This window comes from Narcine bancroftii, chromosome 5 (assembly GCF_036971445.1).
Source record: "Narcine bancroftii isolate sNarBan1 chromosome 5, sNarBan1.hap1, whole genome shotgun sequence".
Lineage (NCBI taxonomy): Eukaryota > Metazoa > Chordata > Chondrichthyes > Torpediniformes > Narcinidae > Narcine > Narcine bancroftii.
This window is the reverse complement of record NC_091473.1, coordinates 78,342,681-78,356,296: the sequence shown is the minus strand read 5'-3', so window position 1 is coordinate 78,356,296 and position 13,616 is coordinate 78,342,681. Positions and strand designations below refer to the sequence as shown.

General features: G+C 39.9%; 1 protein-coding gene across 12 annotated transcripts in view; it reads right to left on the bottom strand.

Annotated features, from left to right (window-relative positions):
• Nucleotides 1–13,616, bottom strand: part of nr5a2 (nuclear receptor subfamily 5, group A, member 2) — a 293,808-nt gene that overhangs the window by 115,571 nt on the left and 164,621 nt on the right. The window contains exon 7 of one of the 12 annotated variants that reach the window (XR_011357655.1): nucleotides 4,321–4,510. The exons of 10 other annotated variants lie outside the window; for them this stretch is intronic. The gene's annotated coding sequence lies outside the window, so the exon portion shown is untranslated. Of the gene's footprint in view, nucleotides 1–4,320; nucleotides 4,511–13,616 lie in introns of those variants that run through there. One more of the 12 variants, XR_011357657.1, reaches the window with a different exon arrangement.

Sequence of the window (13,616 nt, the reverse complement as noted above, 5' to 3'; positions counted from 1 at the left end):
ACGGTGATATCAAGCAGCAATTATTCACCACTAATACTGGATTTTGTTTAGATCACTTGGCTCCAGGGCACATCATACCCTTATTCCAAACATGAACAAAAGAGCTGAATTTCAGATGCATTCTGAGAGTGATTTAATGTCCTGGGAACATTAAGTGTTATTGTGACATCTTTGGAGAAAAAAACATTGATATTCTCCCCTTTGTTTAAGTATCCAATTGGGATGAGTGGATATTGATTTGCCTGCAGTGGGTTCAAACAGTGACACCTGCTGCATCAACAGGAAAGTTGAAGTCTAATGTTACTGATGAGTCTGCAGAAAGACTGCAGTAACAAGGAAGAACATCATCTGAGGAGTCAATATATACCGTATTAGCACAGTCAACTACTATTAACCAGTAGTCCTCCTACAGACTTTCTAACCCGCATATGGGTGAACGGATTTTCAATACAATGCTGGTTAGAAATAATCAATGATTTTTATTTATTTCCACCTTAATTCCATGCTAGTATAGCATACTATTTCATTCATTTTGAGTGCTTTTTGATTTAGAAATTTGTTTTACTTGAACTATCCAATGTAGAGAAAGCCACATTAGAGAGACGAGGTACAAATTGGAAGATTGGTTCACTGAGCACCTTTGCTTTGTCCGCACCAGTAGCAGAGGCCTCCCAGTGGCCAACCATTTCAATTCTGTGTCACACTCCCTCAATCACATGTTTGTCCTTGACCTTGTGGACTGTGCTACCAAGACTACCCACAAATTGGAAGAACAACACCTGATTTTCTGTCCGGGCTATCACAATCCTAGATTCTTATTGAAATTGTTTGCATAAATCCATATGAACTATGAACATTAACATCAACCTCTGTTGATCTAAATATTTTTAAACCTGTGTAACCAAGCACATATTGGCTGTGAAATGCTTTGGCCTCTACTGTCATGAAGATCAGAACACAATGGCAGCACTTCTTCCTCATTAAGGAAATAAAAGCATATGCATGAAACCTTATCAGTAACATATTAAAGGCTAGCACCACAGTAGTCATCAGGATTAGTCTCTTCCACTATATCAACTAAACTGTTATCTAGGTAACTCTTAAAAGAATTAAATTCCTGTGAAGCTGGAGTTTTTTTCTTTTCTTTTCACTGTTACTCTTACACTGAACAGCCAGCAAAGCTATTTTTCTTTCTACATATTGCACCAACCCTCAACTGTGAAGAAAATTAACAATGACCTCTCACTGCCTCCACCTCCTCCATGCCAGAGCTAAAATTCACCATAATTGATAGATGAAGCTCTACTCAAATAAACTTCTGATGCTACCCTGGCTGATGGGGTATGAATGGAAAATCTCCACCTATTGCTCCTATATATTGATCACTTGAAATGGTTATTTCTTTTTAAACATGATGCTCTTTAATTAGAAGTTATGGCTTCCTTGCAAACTGGGAATACATTAAATATCAGAATCAAAATTTATTGTCATGAACAAGTCATGAAATTTGGTGTTTTACGGCAGCAATCATAGAGCAAACATATAACCATCTTACAACATTACTATTAAAAAATGCACAAAAATTAAGGCAATTCAGGAATCTGATGGCAGTGGGGAAGAAGCTGTCCTTGTACCATTGAATGCTCATCTTCATGCTCCTGCACCTTTTTCCCCAATGGTAGCGGAGTGAAGAGGGCATGGCCTGGATGGTGAGGTGCTTTGAGGATAGAAGATGCATTTTTATGACACCACCTTGTGTATCTTCGATGGAGTGAAGTCAGGTGACTGTGATGTCACAGGATGAGTTAACAACCCTCTGGATTTTTTTCTTGTCCTGAGTGTTGGCACTTAATACCAGGCAGTGATGCATCCAGCTAGAATGCTCTCCACAGTAGACCTATAGAAGTTGATGAGAGTCTTTGGAGACATACCGAATCTCCTCAGACACCTCACAAAGTATAGCCACTGGGCGAGCCTTCATTGTAATTGCATTAACATGGAGGATCCAGGACAGATCCTTGGACATGTTGACACAAAAAAATTGAAATTCTTGACCCTCTCCACAAATGCGCATTGATGAGGACTGGGTCATGTTCCCTTGACTTCCTTTTGAAGTCCACAATCATCTCCTTGGTTTTGCTGACATTGAGCACAAGGTTGTTGTCATTACACCAGTCAATGAGCTGATCTATCTCTCTCCTGTATGCTGCCTCTTTGCCCTTTGTGATCCTGTCGACAATTGTGGTGTCATTGGCAAACTTGTAGATGGCATTGGAATTGTGCCTGGCTACACAGTCGTGGGTGTAGAGCAGTAGACTAAGCATGCAGCCTTGGGATGCACCTGCATTGATAATCAGTGAGGAGGAGATGTTGTTTCCAATTCATACTGTGACAGATTAGACCATATTTTATATTGTGTATAGATATTTTTTGAAGGAGATTGTTTGTGATCTACACTACCCCCACAATCTAACACAAGCACTTCATGAAACAGATCTCATTTAAAATGCCAGAGCTCTGCTCAAGCCACTCAGTCCAGGCTCCAAGTGTCTTTGCGAAAACCTTGAAGAATGTCTATAAGGACTTCACAAGTAGGTGGTAATTGGACAGGCTGTGGAGTAATGGATTATTGTTTTGAAAGCAACAGATGAACAGACTCAGAAGATTGGGTCCGGTGCCACAATCTGTCTGGATGCAGTTTGCTGTTCTAAGAAGATCATATGGTTTTGCAAGCAGTGAGAGGCCAAACAGGCTTCCAAAGAGAGAGAGAGAAAACACAAACTGGTTTCTGCAGTCATGGCAAGCTGGCAGCTTGTTGAAACCCTATTTTGAAGACAGGTTGTGAGTTCTGAGTTCAGTCTGTTGAAACAACCCATGTGGTTCATACAAGAGAAAATGGCTGGCTAGAGTGTTTCAGCTGAAATAAGGAAAACAAATGGAACTCTGTGGTGACCTCAGAAGAAGAGGTTATCATTTGGAAAACCCTGATGGGGCAAGTTTCTTTGGCAAGACACTGAAGTGGCTGATTAGAAGAAATCAGCTTGTGTGTGTCCATCGAGCAATGAATCTCTCTCTGAAACCAACAAGAACCTTCCTGAGCAGTAACCCTTTAAGCACCAGTTTGGTGAAAATTCATCAATGTTAAATTCTGTGCACAGTATAAGAATTGCCTGATGTCAGTGGGGAAGTGAGAAGTGAGATTGGACTATGAATCAAAGAAATTTTCTGAACTTATATATATTAAATACACATGCGCTTAGAATTTGAAGGGTATTAAGCTAGGTTAAGTCAATAGTAATAAGATCAAGTTTGATCCTTTTTTATGTTTAAAGAGAATTAAAAATGACTTTTGTTTAATTAACCATTTGTTTTGGTGAATTTCTATGCTGCTGGGATTTGGGGTCCTCTGGGACCATCACATTACTAACTGTGGTCTTCAAAGGAGAAGGTCAAGGATCCAGTTGCATTGGGGGATACAGAGGCCTAGAGTTTGTAGCTGCTTGACCAGCACTGAGGGAACAATGGTATTGAAGGCTGAGCTGTAGTTGATGTCTTTGAATATCGTTTTCTTTTAAACCAATTTTCCCTTTCTAGAATTCTCACTGATTGTCTTCAAGGGGTACAGATGCATAGTTTCTTGAAAGTGGAACTCAGGGGTATAGGGTGGTGAGGAGGGCATTTGGCATTCTTGACTTCATAGGGTGAGGTATAAAGTACAGATGTTGGGACCTCATTTCAGCAGTACAAGGCTCTGTATGCAGTTCAGGTTGCACAGCTAAAGGAAGGGCATTAATAAATTACAAGAGGTACAGAGGATGTTCCCAGGACTAGAGGGTTGAATTACAGGGAGGGTTTAGTGAGGCAGGGTCTTTACTTCCTAGAGCATAGGAGGCTGAGGGGTGATCTTAGAATTATTGGGGTATGGCTGCAGTCTTTATCCTGTTAGATTATTCTAGAACTAAAGGGCATGTGGTTAAGGTGAGAGGGAAAGATTTAAGATGGACCAAAGGGTCAGATTTTTAACTCAGATAGTAGTTGGTATCTGGAATGAGCTAGCAAAAGAAGCAATAGAAGTGGGCACAATTTTGACATTTAAAAGGCATTTGGATAGATATGTGAATAGGAAGGGTGTAGATGGATACTAACAAAATGCTGGCAAATGGGACAGGTTCAGAATGTCAACTTGGATGGTTTGGGCTGATTGTCCTGTTCCCTTTTGTACAACTCTGTGACTCTATGTGATACATCTCCCTGAATGTTGAAATTTTCTATTCTACTAAACTTGCAATTAAATGTTACAATGGCAACTAGATATTTCACCTTTAGAGGGTGTCAGCAGTTGCTCTGAGTTCACTGGTGATTTTCCAAATTTAATTTTCATGTTAACTGTTGTCCTGGATTTTGCTGGTTCAATGCCAATATTTCTGAGCCACATCTACTGATAATGTAAGCAACTTCCAGGCTTCAATTTGTTTCATCCCAAAGTGGAAAAAAGCTTGAACCTGAGAATCTGAAGACAGAAAACATTGCAAAAACAGAAGACCCAAAACATTGCGATACAGTGTTTGAATAAGAATTACTTAATTCAGTCCCTACAGCATGATTAAAACACTTTACAATTTTATTTTCAATCTTTCTTTTCAACCAACTTAAGCAAAAATTATGAAACAACCATACTGGAAGGTATTAATAGATCAGGTTTTGATCTTTTGGAGTTAGAAGGCGTGGTGTGGGAAGGGAAACATTTGGTGGGTTGAAAGAGCAACATGTCTGGAGACAGGTTGAACACATACTGAACACAAGAAGGATCTTTATTAAATCACATGTAGGGGATCATTACAGAGATAATAGACACTATCAATCACAAAACATGGTATAATCAGTTGCATCAGATTTAACAGTACTGATATTAGCAACTGCTTACACTCATACACCATAAAACCCAGTCACATCTGACTTAACACTACTGATACTAGCAACTGTGTACTGACTTGCAACAACCAAGGTTTACAATATGCTCCCTGCTGTCCCTTGTCTAACATGGGCACAGCACCTATGATATTTAACTGCCCCAATCGCTGCGTAGTGCTCCCTTACCAATGACTCCTCCAGTGTTGTCCACATTTCATGACCTGGAGTGAAGCAGAGTTCACCTCAGGACCGAAGAGCTACTACACATACTGCACTTTGTAGTACAGTAAGCTGGAAGGTCTGGCCCAGGTAATCACTAAGTGATTAAAGTGGCCAATGGTCAGATGTCCACTAATGGGTGGGCAGAGTCCAACCTTGACTGGCAGGTGAAGCAACTTCTGACTAGGCTCCAGGTGGAGAGGTCACATGACCCTCCACAATCCACACTCCCACCAGGTTTCAGACAGAGAGGTCACATGACCCTGCATAATCCAACCGACAGAAGGGGAGTGAATTCTTCTGAGATGCAGAACCTAGTATTTAGCTTGTCCTATTGGTTTCTGCAAACTTAGTAGGCTCAAGACCATGTTTCCCACTGACTTTTCAGACTTCTTACATGCAATGCTTTTTTATGTCCAGTTCAACCTATGTACATTTCTCTTTTAGAACCTGATTTTATCTTATCTGCTGTCCTCCATATCTTTCTCAAATCATGAATGTTACCCTAAAATTCCCAGATATCTGCTGCCATCAATGAGTATTTCACATGATTTGAAACAAAAATAACTTTGGGGTAATGGGGGGGGGGGGGGGAGGAAGAAGATAAACAAACAGAGCTACTAGATAAAACAAAAAGTGTTGGAAGTAGTCAGCAGGTAAGCAATGTCTATACATGGAGTAATATGGTTAACCTTTCTGGTCAAGGACCATTCATCAGAAGGTCCTTTCATGAGATCTATCTGGAAAAACTCACTCCAGCAAGTTCTGCACCAAGTGTATCTGTTTGGGCCACATCTGTGGAACCGAGATTTCCACCCTGGATGCTCAAATGCAGCAATTATTTGTTCAAGGCTCCAGCATCTGCAGCTTTTGTGTTTATCTATTGGCAATTTGTAGCTTGTGTCACTTCTGCCTTGATATGTATTCTCTCCCTACTTCCCAGACTTCTATCAATAGATCCCACAGAAGAGATATTAATGCTATTTTCTAGTCGAATAGAAAGGAAGTCTTATAACGATAAGGTAGCTGGTTGGGGTGGTTACCTGTTTAACTTTAGGTCAGATGATGAGTAAATCAGCAGAGAAGCAGAATGCCAAAATAATTAACATTGACAGGACATGTTGTCGTTCTGAATCTTGTTCCTGACAAGGTTATTCACACATTTGAATCTATTTATATAGAAGTAACTGCTTTATCAGATTTTGTGAGTGAAAGCAGTCTTTTGTGAACTATATACTAGTAACTGGACCACACAACTGGTTGCAATGTATGATTGCAGAATGCTTTCCACAAGTCCAACTGTTAAAAATCCATTGACCCTTATGGTAATAGCTAGGTTGGCGTTTCTAATTCTTTTAATGAGTTTTCCCTTTGATTTTACTTAAAGTGTCTCAGAGCCTCTTGGTTGCCACAACTCAAACAGTCCAGTGGTCACACTTCCCAGCGTGGACCCTACTTTCCATTTTGTGTCCTATTGATTGCACTTAAATTCTGAACTTGGTAATGACTTGTATATAAGAACTGCCAAACTGCTTTGATCACTTGAAAAAAAACCCCACACTCCTATTATCTTGCAGTTAATTAAGATGTACCAGCAGTTTTATGCGCCATAATGTGCTTCTGCCAACTCTCAGAGGTGTAAATATCGAACCGTCACAGCTACTGAATGTTAATCAATCTTTACAGAATTTAAAATTATTTCATATATTTAAGAAATGGTAATTTGCAAACAGCATCCTCTTGTCTCCAGAGTATGTAACCACAAATTCCCTTGTATGCACATTATAAAGAAATGGACATCAATTTTGACAGCTGATAGTGTTCGTGGTTAATTAGGTTATTGTTTCTGGGAATTCAATAGAAAATAATGCGCAGATGATAGCAAGATATTCAGAGACATTGTTTGGAAGTTTATTTAATTTTAAATTAACCCTTTTTGCCTTTTGTTGCTCATCTAGACTTATTAAAACAGTATTTTCAAATTTCACTGGTTTCAATAAAACAATAGTTTTATTGCTGTTTAATGTCGATGCTTATTTTAAAAGTTAGAATGCTGAATGACCAAAGGAACTGCTCATATTAACCATCTGATAGTCTCATATTCACAAAACAATATTCATTTATTTATTTATGTAGATCAATACTTGTCCTGCATATGTATTGTTTGTCTGTATACGTGTTATGTTTGGTTGTGTGTCTGCGTGTTTTGCACCGAGGACCGGAGAACGCTGTTTCAATGCGTTGTACTTGTACAATCAGATGTCAATAAACTTGACTTGATTTAGCACATTGAACACAATTTCAGCTTCTGGACATCACTATTAGAATGACAGTTATCACGATGCATTTATAGTTATTCTAGCCAGCAGATCTGCTCTTTTAAATGAAAGATAATATGACTGCTTACTAACTTCTTATATATTTGTAGTTTCAGTGATATTTCCCTCAACAAATATTAATTGAATTGGGTCCAGTGCAACTTAACAGAAACTAGAATAATTTCAGCAATCAGTAAATAAATTTCATTTCTAATTGCGAAAGTGAAAATTCCTTCTGTGAAAGCTGCAGTGAAAGCAAGAATCTGCTTGTAAAGCCACTAACAATGTACAGCAGAGGAAACCTATTTCTCCTTCTTACTTAGTTTGATGTTTATTTGCATCATTTCATGCAGGGTCAAATAGTGCATTTTAAGTGCCTGCTCACAAAAGTGGCATAAAATGAAAGTGAGCTACGCACTCTGCATGCTTCACCTATACATCTCACGTCTGAGATGATCTAGAATTCTAATTTAAGGGAACCAGGTGCTTGCACACAAAATGTGCCAATATTCAATTACTATTTTAATGAGCTATTGTCTTTTTATTCACTCCAGGATAATTTCTCAATTTAGTTTACACAATTATTAGAATTTACAGTGCTCCGTGACCTGTGTCTACAAGCGCAAAAAAAATGCTTGGATACGCAATGCATTACAAACCAAACTGAGCAGTAACGCGATGCAGAATGAGGATGCTCAGATTTAAAATGACAACAGCCTGACCTTTTGGTGGGTTGGGTACATCAAGCCCTGTCACACTCTGCAAATAATATCAACCCATCCTCTCCAGCTCCCACCTCCCAAACTTGTTATCTGTAAATATCATCAAGGTCTGTGTATTATGTCTTTAAGACAATCTACAGGCAACAGTGTCAGTTTGCTAATGCTTCTGTTATCAGACAGGAAAAGCAAAAATATATCCTCTCCTGCACCATCTAACATGTATACACAGTAAATTAAATATGTATTGTCAGGTCAGGGCATGGTGGTGTTTAAACTATTTTGGTCTTTCTTTACATTGGTTTGCAGCAATTGAATGGAGTCCATTGTTTGACATGGTATGCTGATTAAATGTTTACCATTTCAGCAAACCCTGATGTCCCAGGTTGAGTGAGATGTAGGGAATCAATAGTGCTCAGCAATTATTTGCCCATTGATAAACCCTTCATTTTTAAATGAACTCCATTTATCTAGGGCTTGACAGTGATTGTAATGTGGTGCCAGTCACTTGGTGCTTGTTGCAGATTGTGTTCAGTGTAAAGACAAGCTGCTGAGTGAAGAGAACATGGGTCAAGTAATGTCTAACCTCCTCTTTATCGGCACTTCATTTTACAGGCATGCAGACAAATGCGGCCAGTGACATATCTCTGCTTATCCCCTCTGCCAGGTTCCATTAACACAAGCCCTAACAGTTTTAGCAATTAAAGATGCACATATACTGGATTAAAACTCTATTAACTTGCACCTAATTTAACCTTGCTGATCAGGAACTAAAATAAAATCAAAGACATAATCTCTTTTGTATTTTTTCATCTCTTTTAATGGGTCTGGAAAATGACATGATTTGTAAATATGTATTAAGGCAGTGGTTCTCAACCTTTTTCTTTCCACTCACATACCACTTTAAGTAATCCCTATGCCATCGGTGCTCTGTGATTAGTGAGGGATTGCTTAAGGTGGTATGTGGGTGGAAAGAAAAAGGTTGAAAACCAGTTTTAATTGTACCTAATTGATTCGTTATGCGCACGGTTTCATAACTCCAAAAGAAATGGGCCAATGACAATTTTTCTCAAGCAAAATATTTCAGTAACACTTGGGTCCAGAGCAGTGGTTCTCAACCTTCCTTTCCCACTCATATATCACCTTAAGCAATCCCTTACTAATAACAGAGCACCAATGGCATAGAGAATACTTAAAGTGGTATGTGAGTGGAAAGAAAAAGGTTGGGAACCCCTGTTTAAAAGCAAACATGCTTTTGAAGCATTTGCAGACAGAAGGAGGATTTTTTGATTTCTAGTTTTTTCTCACTAAGCAAGAACTTGTTACAAAACTGCCAAGGCTGAAAGTAAAATATTAAGCAAGAAGTGAATATCACCACTGCCAACAAGATTCAGCAAACCCCGAGACAGACACCATCATTGTTCTGTTCCTTTAGATGGTGCTACATAAAGATTGCTTTGCAGTTATCAAGGACCACATGCTCAAATCAACACTATTTTCCCCCAAAGTTAAATACAAAGCATTCACTTTTGTTATTAATTCTGTCCACTGTTTGCATCTCAAGGAGACTCAACTTCACTTTTCTACTAATTATCACCCTAATAGTTCACATGGCAGTTTAACTTAGTGTTAGAGCTACTATTTGCCATCTGCATGTTATTCCATTCTGCCTGCCTCCTCCCAATGTGAAATGTAGTCACTCTGCAGAATGACCACCCAGAAACATTTGTTGGCGCAACCACCAGGTTATTTGCTTGTCTCTGCCCCAAATGTCACCCCACTGAAGATCATGGCCTTGATAATTTCTCAGGGCAGTGAGAATGATCTCCAGGCCTCAGCGTTTGAAAAAAATTCTGTTTGAATAATAAATGCTGTGAAACATCAATTAACAGCACTGCCTATGGTAAGATTCTGTCTATATTTTGTGCAAAAAGTATTTAATATTAAATTATTTGAAAAATAATACATTCAGACCACAAAGCCCAGGTCAAAAGCAACCAGTATGCACTTAGTCTCAAGAATAGTGGCCTTTTCACCGTGATTCATAAGGTTCAAATAATCATATAATCCAAATTCTGCAAACGTCAGACTCAATTTAATGATTTGAACTGAATTTATTTTCTATTCCTGAATGGAACCAGCCGTGTTCATGTTTTCGAATGGTTCTATTTGAACCAAATAAGTTGAAAGAGTACAGAAGAAAATTTACAAAATTGTTGCCAGGGCTTGAAGACCTGAGTTACAGGGAAAGGTTCAATAGATTAGGACTTTATTCCCTGGATCGTTGGAGATTGAGGGGAGATTTGATAATGATGTTCAAAATTATGGAAAAAGTAAATCACAGAATTCTGTAAACACTGTGGTTGAAGTAAAAAAACACACAGCAATGGTGGAGAGGCTCAGCAGGTCAAACAGTGTCCTTTATGTAGCAAAGGTAAAGATACATAACCAAAATTTCGGGCTTGACCCCTTCATCAAAGAATGAGAAAATTCAAGCAAGCATCCAAACCAAAGAGGGGGGAATGGGTGTGGCAAAGGCAGGAGATGATAGGTGGAGAAAGGAGGATGGGGACAGGAGCAATGAGGGGGAGGATGGATGACTGGGTGGGTGTAAGAACTGGCAAGACAAGAAAAGTGGAGGGGAAAGAAAAGATGAGCAGGTTTAGTGGAAAGCAGTAAAGTTGATATTAATGCTGTCTGGCTGGAGGGTACCCAGATAGAAAATAAGGTGTTTTTCTTCCAATCTATGGGTGATCAGAGTGGGACAGTACATAAGGGTGTGGACAGATATGATCACAGGAAGGTGACTCAGAATTGAAATGGTTAGCCACTGAGAGGTCACTGTGGTTGAGAACTGAATTGAGGTGCTGAGCAAGGTGATCTCACAGTCTGCGACTGGTCTTTCCGATGTAGAGAATGCCGCAAAGGGTGCACCGGGTGCATTAAATAAGTCCTCTGGTTATAAAAGTGGTGTTGCTTCACTTGAAAGACCTGATTTGGACCCCGGTCTGTGGTGTGGGTGCAAGTGTTCCACCTCCTGCGGGCACAGGGGAAGATGCTGGGGGTGCGATGGGTAGGGAGAGATTCATGCTTTCATTGGCTTGGCTTCGCGGACGAAGATTTATGGAGGGGGTAAAAAGTCCACGTCAGCTGCAGGCTCGTTTGTGGCTGACAAGTCCGATGCGGGACAGGCAGACACGATTGCAGCGGTTGCAAGGGAAAATTGGTTGGTTGGGGTTGGGTGTTGGGTTTTTCCTCCTTTGCCTTTTGTCAGTGAGGTGGGCTCTGCGGCCTTCTTCAAAGGAGGTTGCTGCCCGCCAAACTGTGAGGCACCAAGATGCACGGTTTGAGGCGTTATCAGCCCACTGGCGGTGGTCAATGTGGCAGGCACCAAGAGATTTCTTTAGGCAGTCCTTGTACCTTTTCTTTGGTGCACCTCTGTCACGGTGGCCAGTGGAGAGCTCGCCATATAACACGATCTTGGGAATTATGAGGAATATAGATAGTTTTAATGCCAACAGGTTTATTCCACTAAAGTTGAGTGAAAAAAGAACCAGAAGACATGGATTAAAGGTGAAAGGTGTAATATTTAAGCGGAACATTTGGAGGACCTTTTTCACTCAGAGGTGGTGAGATCATGGAATGAGCTATCAACAGGTGTGGTGGATGTGGGTTTCATTTTGACATTTAAGAGAAGATTGGATTAGAGGTGGTGAAATGGGAGGAGTATGGAGAGGTATGATGGGACTAGGCAGAATAAATAGTTTGGAACAGACTAGATAGGCTGAAGGGCTTGTTTCTGTGCTATCGTGTTTTATGGTTCTGAATGAATTGGTCGCAGCTACACTTAAAGGGCATTTTTTTAACGTTGGATCAGAACAATGACCTCAATCTAAGTTTTGAGACATTAAGAATTGAGAGATGTGGGGAGAGTCCTAGAAACTTTGGAATGGGTTTTGTCCTGGATAGCCTACTCTTGCTTGAACCATTATATTCTGATTGTAAAGTTGGGACTGTCACTGAGAGGTTCCACACTCTCACGAAATGACATAGCTTTCTATATACATTTTAAACATAATAATTGTCTATACTTTTATCTTTTCCCCTGGCAACTTGTTCTATACCCTCTGTAGGAAGAAGTTGCCCCTCCGGTCCATTTTACACCTTTTCCTTCATCTTAAATCTGTGCGTAGTCCAGACTGCAAAAGGACATTTGATTAAGGCGAGTGGTGGGAAGTTTCAGGAAGATGTCAGAGGTAATTTCTTTTACTCAGAGAGTGGTGGGTGCCTAGAATGCATTGCTCGGGAGTGGTAGTGGAGGGACATTCAAAAGACTCTTAGATAGGCACATGGATGTCAAATAGTAGTGGGCTATGGTTGAGAGGGAGGTTGCTGTGGAGTGGGTTTACATAGGTCAGCACAACATCGTGGGCCAAAGGACTGTGCTGTAATTTTCTATGTTCAACAGTCCAGAAGCATATTGTTAGAAATGCTCATGGTCAATAAATCATACTACACAATGAAGCCGTTTTACATTTTTTTCATGCCCCTGCCAATTATGCTAAAATAAAAACCTGGTGGAATAAAGAACAGATCCACAGCATCATCAATAAACAGCAGCTTTCTATTTCTCCATCTACCTTTCAATGAGGCCTTTCCCTCATTCTACAATTACTGTAGCTGTAGCACCAATCCTCGTTCAAACAGATCCATGCTAAGAATTGCATCAGGGTGCCAAAAAGCGAAAGACCATCCTGATGAAGGTTTTACACAAAAATGCATTTATGCTGACTGCAGAAGTAGTACCCAGTTGGAGAATACAAACAGATGAGTTTAAATCTCTCATCCCACTACATTAAGTCATGAATGGTGGTTGCTATTTAAGCAATTAAGGTGAGGAGGAAATTACATTACCTATTTTCAACAAAGATGGAACCCCATGCACAAGTTCAAAAGGCAAAGCTGACAGATTCAGCAACTTTTTAAATCTTCTCTAATGGTAACCACCAGTAATAAAAGCCAGTATTCAGAGAACAATGCAAGTACAATGGATACAAGGACCAAGCAGTGGCCATATTCAGAATGAGAAAGAAAAACAACAACCCCTTGATCAACTGCATCACAAGATCAAGAGCCTTAATACCAGAAAAAATAAAGTAGCTGCAAGAGGAGACTGAGCATTTGTGAGTCATCTCCCCTCTTTCAAAGGCTTCCAACATATACAAGGTACAGCTCTGGAGAATGATGGAGTACTAAAAAGTCAATACCACCCAGGACGAATCGGCCCTTTTGATTGGCATTCCCTCACTCCTCCATAAGTTGTAAGCAGTTTTGTCTGTATAATCTACAAGGGGGACTATTAGTGACTTGGTAAAGCTTATTTGACAGTAGCTCCTGAATCTATAACCTCTGACACCTTGAAGGTTAAGGCTAGCAAGTGCATAGGAAT